Here is a 6156-nt window from a genome sequence, read left to right on the forward strand (position 1 = left end):
GCTCCCATCCGCAGCGTGAGTTCGTGGAGTTTTTCGAGGTTTTCTGCGCGGTTGTGTGCTGGTGCAACCGTCGTTGGCAGTTTCTTTGAGTTTCGTTCGGTGAGTTTGTGTTTGTGCCGTTTGTTTGTCTTTCAATCGGTGGAGTGAGGTCTTTTGTTGCTTGCGCGCAATCTGTCTGGTGGAGGTTCGAGTTCTTTGGTGGTTTTCTGCGAAGGTTTGCGGTGTTTTTGGGTTCTTGCGCAGTTTCTTGAGTTTTCCCCGATTGGTAGCTGGTTCGTTCGTGGTTGAAGTGTTATTTGCTGTATTTCTGTGGTTCGCTGAAGTTGATGAGAAAGATGAGAAGCAATCGGTCCAGTCCCGTGGCTCCCGTCGCAGCTGAAGGCGACGCCGCCATGACCATGGCGCAGATGGCAGAAATGATGCGCTCATTGCAGGCCACTGTAGAAGCCTCGCGCGCCGAGCAGGCAAGGATACATGAAGACCTGGTCGCCTCTCGCGCCAGAAACGAGGAGCTCAGCAAGGTAGCTGAGGAGCTACGTTGAGCTCTTCAGGAGCAGCAGGTTCGTTCTTCCGCTGAAGAGGTGGCACCGTCGACGCCGCCTCGTGTTTTCCCAATGCCTTTCATTCAGGCGATTACCGACACGCCAATTCCCACGAGCGTGGTCCCGGTTAAAGCTGTTTTTACTGGCATGGAAGATCCAGAGGCTCATCTGACCACGTTCCATACACAGATGATGCTGTCAGGGGGGTCGGATGCTGTCTATTGTAAGATGTTCGTGAGCACGCTCCAGGGAACGGCGATGGAGTGGTTTGTGAGCCTGCCTAATGGCCACATAACTAATTTTCAGCAATTCTCGAAAATCTTTGTCGAGCAGTATATTGTGAACAAGGCACCGCCCAGAGTGTCCTATGATCTGTTTGATATAAGGCAGTACCATGGGGAGTCCCTCAGAGACTACCTCAATCGCTTCGGAGCACAGATGGTCAGATCGCCGGCCAAGGATGAAGAAATGCTGGTTTATGCCTTCAAGAAGGGCGTGCAGCCAGGGCCATTCTGCGAAGCCTTGATCAGGGCTCATCTAGCGACGTTTGCTGAAGTCAGGCGACTTGCGGTGGCTCACATCGCCGACGAGAGTGAGGTCGCCGAGAAGAGAGGCAGTGTGGCTCCCGTCAGGCCACGCGCCCAGACCAGGATCCAGCCACAGAGGGTGCTGGAAACGGCAGCGGCGGCCAGAAAGGATCAAAGGACTCGCTATCCTTACGATAGGAGAAACAAGGGAAGAAGCCAAGCGCGCCAACCGCCAGCACGCCAACAACCAGCACGCCGGGAATACAATCGCCCGCCTAAGCACAAATTCGTCATGGGACTAGCGGACCTGATCGCTATCCCTAACATATCTGCTAGATTGAAGGCGCCCGAGAAGGTGGGCGACAAGGTGCTGGGGTCGAAGCCGGACGTCTGGTGCGAGTTCCACCAGTGCTTTGGCCACAACTTGGACTCGTGTTTGTCTTTAGGGTACCAGCTCGACGATCTGGTTAAGAGCGGGTTCCTAAACGACTATCTGCTGGACAGAAGGACCGGAGGAGCGTCGAGTTCCCAGCCGGCAGGGGGAGAAGCCCAGCAACACGAGATGCCTATCCATGGGGAGATCCACACCACTGCAGGGGGTTTCTCAGGTGGTGGATGCACCGCATCGCAGAGGAAAAAGTACGCGCGATCGGTGATGTCGGTGGACATGTTTGAAGATCACTCGCCCGAAGTGGACATTACGTTCACCAAGCAGGATCTTCGGGACGTTGTGCCTCACGACAACGATCCCATTGTTATTTCGTTGATCACGGCGGGGAGGAAGGTTCACCGAGTTCTGGTGGACCAAGGAAGTTCGGCAGACGTGATGTTCTGGCCGACTTTCACGCAGCTAGAATTGCCCCTTGACCAGCTGAGGCCCTATGGAGGGTGCTTGTATGGGTTCGCTGGCGACCAGGTGGAAGTCAGGGGGTACATTGAGCTGAGAACCACGTTTACCGATGAGGCTGGGTCGAGGACGGAGAAAATCAAGTACCTCATCGTAAACGCCCCTTCAGCATATAACATCCTGCTGGGAAGGCCCACCCTTAACAGGATAGGCGTAATTCCATCGACTCGGCACATGAAGGTGAAGCTGCCGTCCATGGAAGGGGTGGTAATCACGATAAAGTCTGATCAGAAGGAAGCGAAAAAGTGCTATGAAAATAGCCTGAAAAATAAAAGATCAGTGAGCTATGTCACAACCACCCCACCGCCCGGTGTGAAGCCCAGACCGCCGATAATGGAGGAGGCCGCCGGAAGAGATGTGGAGATGGTAGACGCTGAGCTAGGGGAGAGGAATGCTGCCCTGGAGGAGGAAGAGGCGCGGAATCGCCCGGAGGAAGCAAGGGAACTCGGAATCGCCAAGGCGGTGATCGCCAGAGAATCAAGGCCCAAGCCCGTCGAGCAGTGGCTCGAGAAGGAGATCGGGGGGAAAGTTTTCAAGCTCGGAAGATCTCTGGAGGTCGATCTCCAGGACCAGATCGCCAAGGTGATTGAACGGCATCTGGACGCATTTGCCTGGTCCGCTTCGGACATGCCCGGGATCGATCCCGACTTCTTGTGCCATCATCTGGCGATGGACAACATGGTGAGACCGGTGCGACAAAGAAGGAGGAAATTTAATGAAGAGAGGAGGCAGGCGATCAAGGATGAGACCCAGAAACTCCTCGCTGCAGGCCACATCAGGGAAGTCCAGTACCCTGAGTGGTTGGCGAATGTCGTGCTGGTGAAGAAGAGCAACGGGAAATGGCGCATGTGCGTCGATTTCACCGACCTGAATAAGGCTTGCCCAAAGGATTCGTATCCTTTACCAAGCATTGATGCCCTGGTTGATAGTGCTGCAGGGTGCAAGCTGCTGAGTTTCCTGGACGCCTTCTCGGGCTATAATCAGATCAAGATGCATCCCATGGATGAAGAAAAAACAGCCTTCATGACGGAGAGGTCGTGCTACTGCTATAAGGTGATGCCGTTTGGGCTGAAGAATGCGGGGGCCATGTACCAGAGGCTGATGGACCGAGTACTTGCACCAATGCTGGGAAGGAACGTGCAAGCTTACGTCGATGACATGGTCGTGACCTCGCAGGAGAAAAGCAAGCACGTTGCAGACTTGGAAGAATTGTTCACGACGATCGCCAAGTTCAAGTTGAAGCTCAACCCGGAGAAATGCATTTTCGGCGTGGAGGCTGGAAAATTTTTGGGTTTTCTCTTGACTGAAAGAGGAATAGAAGCCAATCCGGACAAATGTGCCGCCATCTTGGCGATGAGAAGCCCGGCTACAGTAAAAGAGGTCCAGAATCTGACAGGTCGGATGGCAGCACTATCCCGCTTCGTGTCAGCAAGCGGAGAAAAGGGGCATCCCTATTTCCAGTGTCTGCGGCACAATAACAAGTTCGCTTGGACGAAAGAGTGCGAGGAAGCTTTCGTCAAGCTGAAGGAATATTTGGCGAGCCCGCCGGTTCTGTGCAAACCGCTGGCGGGAACCCCTCTCAGATTGTATTTCGCTGTGACTGAGAGGGCGGTGAGTGCGGTGCTCGCCCAGGACCAGGATCAGGCTCAGAAGCCTATCTATTTCGTGAGTAAAGTGTTGCAGGGCCCAGAAACGAGATATCAGGCCCTGGAGAAGGCTGCATTGGCTGTGGTGTTTTCGGCGAGGAGGTTGCGCCACTACTTCCACAGCTTCACAATACTAGTGATGACTGACCTGCCCATCCAGAAGGTCTTGAAGAAGCCTGACATTGCAGGAAGAATGGTGAAGTGGGCAGTGGAGTTGTCAGAGTTTGACATTAAATATGAGCCTCGAGGCCCGATCAAAGGGCAAATCTTTGCAGATTTTGTAGTTGAGCTCTCTTCAGAGGCGACGCGGGTTGAAGGAGACGATTTCCGTTGGGTACTCTCGGTGGATGGATCGTCAAACCAGCAGGGTAGCGGTGCTGGGGTCATATTGGAAGGACCCAACGGCGTGCTGATCGAACAATCGTTGAGATTCGCCTTCAAAGCCAGCAACAATCAAGCAGAGTATGAGGCGCTGATCGCCGGGATTCTGCTGGCTAAGGAAATGGGAGCCAGAGTGCTGATGGCTAAGAGTGACTCGCTGCTAGTCACAGGGCAAGTAACAGGCGAGTTCCAGGCTAAAGATCCACAAATGGCGGCTTACTTGGCGTATGTGCAGGAATTGAAGAGTTCCTTTGCCTCTTTTGAAGTGGTGCATGTGCCCCGAGAACAGAATGCCCGAGCTGACTTGCTTGCTAAGCTCGCCAGTTCGGGCAAGGGGGGTAGGCAGAGGACAGTGATTCAAGAAACTTTGAAGACGCCGAGGGCATTTGTAGCAGATCACCTGGTCCTTCAGATAAGCAGGTCGACGGAGAGAGCAGCGAGAAGCCATAAGTCTTTGACGCAAGAAACTCTGAGATCGCCGAGAGTTAGAGCTTGTCGAGGAGAGAAGGTGGACGTGATGCAGGTCTGCGCCACCCATGAGCCAGACACTTGGATAACACAGTACAAGCGGTGCCTGGCGGATGGCCTCCTCCCGCTAGATCCAACAGAAGCTAGGAAGGTAAAGAAAAATTCCAGCAAGTATACATTGATTGATGGCGATCTGTACAGGTTTGGATTCACTCACCCACTCCTGGAATGTATACACGGCGAGAAGTGCACGAGGATAATGGCAGAGCTCCACGAAGGAATATGTGGAAGTCACGTCGGGGGTCGAGCTCTGGCCGCGAGGACTCTCCGTGCAGGCTACTATTGGCCATCCATGAGAGAAGATTGCAAGAAGTACGCCCAGTGCTGCAAACAATGCCAGCAGCACGCCGATTGGCACAAGGCACCTCCCGAGGAGTTGAAGTCGATCTATAGCCCTTGGCCGTTTCATACTTGGGGAATCGACATCCTGGGACCTTTTCCACTAGCGATCAGGCAGATAAAGTACTTGGTGGTGGCGATTGAGTATTTCACCAAGTGGATTGAAGCAGAACCAGTGGCCCAGATCACCGCGCACAAGATCGAAGGCTTTGTATGGAAGAATATTGTGTGCCGGTTTGGAGTGCCTAAGCGCCTGGTATCAGATAATGGGACTCAGTTTGCGAGCCACCTGTTGAAGAAGCTTTGCGAAGGGGTCGGAATTCAGCAAGTGTTTGCATCCGTCGAGCACCCTCAGACTAATGGCCAAGTGGAATCAGCTAACCGGGTGTTGCTGAGAGGTTTGAAGAGAAGGCTCGAGAAAGCCAAGGGAAGTTGGGCTGAGGAGGTACCCCGAATAGTTTGGGCGTACCACACCACCGAGCAGTCAGGAACCCATGAGACCCCATTTAGCTTGGTCTATGGGTGTGATGCCATGATTCCAGTCGAGATTCAGGAGAGCTCGCCGAGATTCCAGAACTTTGTAGAGGAAGACTCGAATGAAGAGAGAAGACTGAACCTGGATCTGCTGGACGAAGTCAGGGAGGAGGCAAGGCTGAAGGCTGAGGCGGTGAAGAGAAGGGTCGAGCGAAGGTACAACTCAAAGGTGATGCCAAGGCAGTTTAGAGAAGGCAATCTGGTGATGAGAAAGGCCCACCAGTACGAGATGGAGAATAAGCTATCACCCAAGTGGACTGGACCGTTCAGAATAACCGAGGCACTCGGGAACGGAGCCTATCGCTTGGAGACGTTGGAAGGGGGGGCGATCCCTCGTACCTGGAACGCCACACACCTGAAGTTGTACTATAGCTAAGAGCTTTGTAAGTAAAGACAAACACGAATATTACATTGCAATGTCTCTGTTAAAACAGTTTCAAGGGGGCACTCTTTTTTCCCTAAGGAGGGTTTTTAATGAGGCCACCCAATAAAAGAAGAGTTTTCGAAAGTATAAGGTGTTTTCAGATTGCGTATGTGTTATTTCCAAAAGTTTCGAAGAAAGACCTTGTCATTCGTACATGACTTAAGGCACGAAAAGATATGTCGCGTGTTTTCTAAAGTTTTAAAGTCCTCATCGTTTTTCGGCGATTAGAGGCACCAGTTAAGTTTTTAAAGTCCTCATCGTTTTTCGGCGATTAGAGGCACCAGTTAAGTTGTCAAGTCCTCATCGTTTATCGGCGATCGGAGGCACC

Source organism: Phaseolus vulgaris, chromosome 7, assembly GCF_051622355.1.
Source record: "Phaseolus vulgaris cultivar YP4 chromosome 7, ASM5162235v1, whole genome shotgun sequence".
Classification (NCBI taxonomy): domain Eukaryota; kingdom Viridiplantae; phylum Streptophyta; class Magnoliopsida; order Fabales; family Fabaceae; genus Phaseolus; species Phaseolus vulgaris.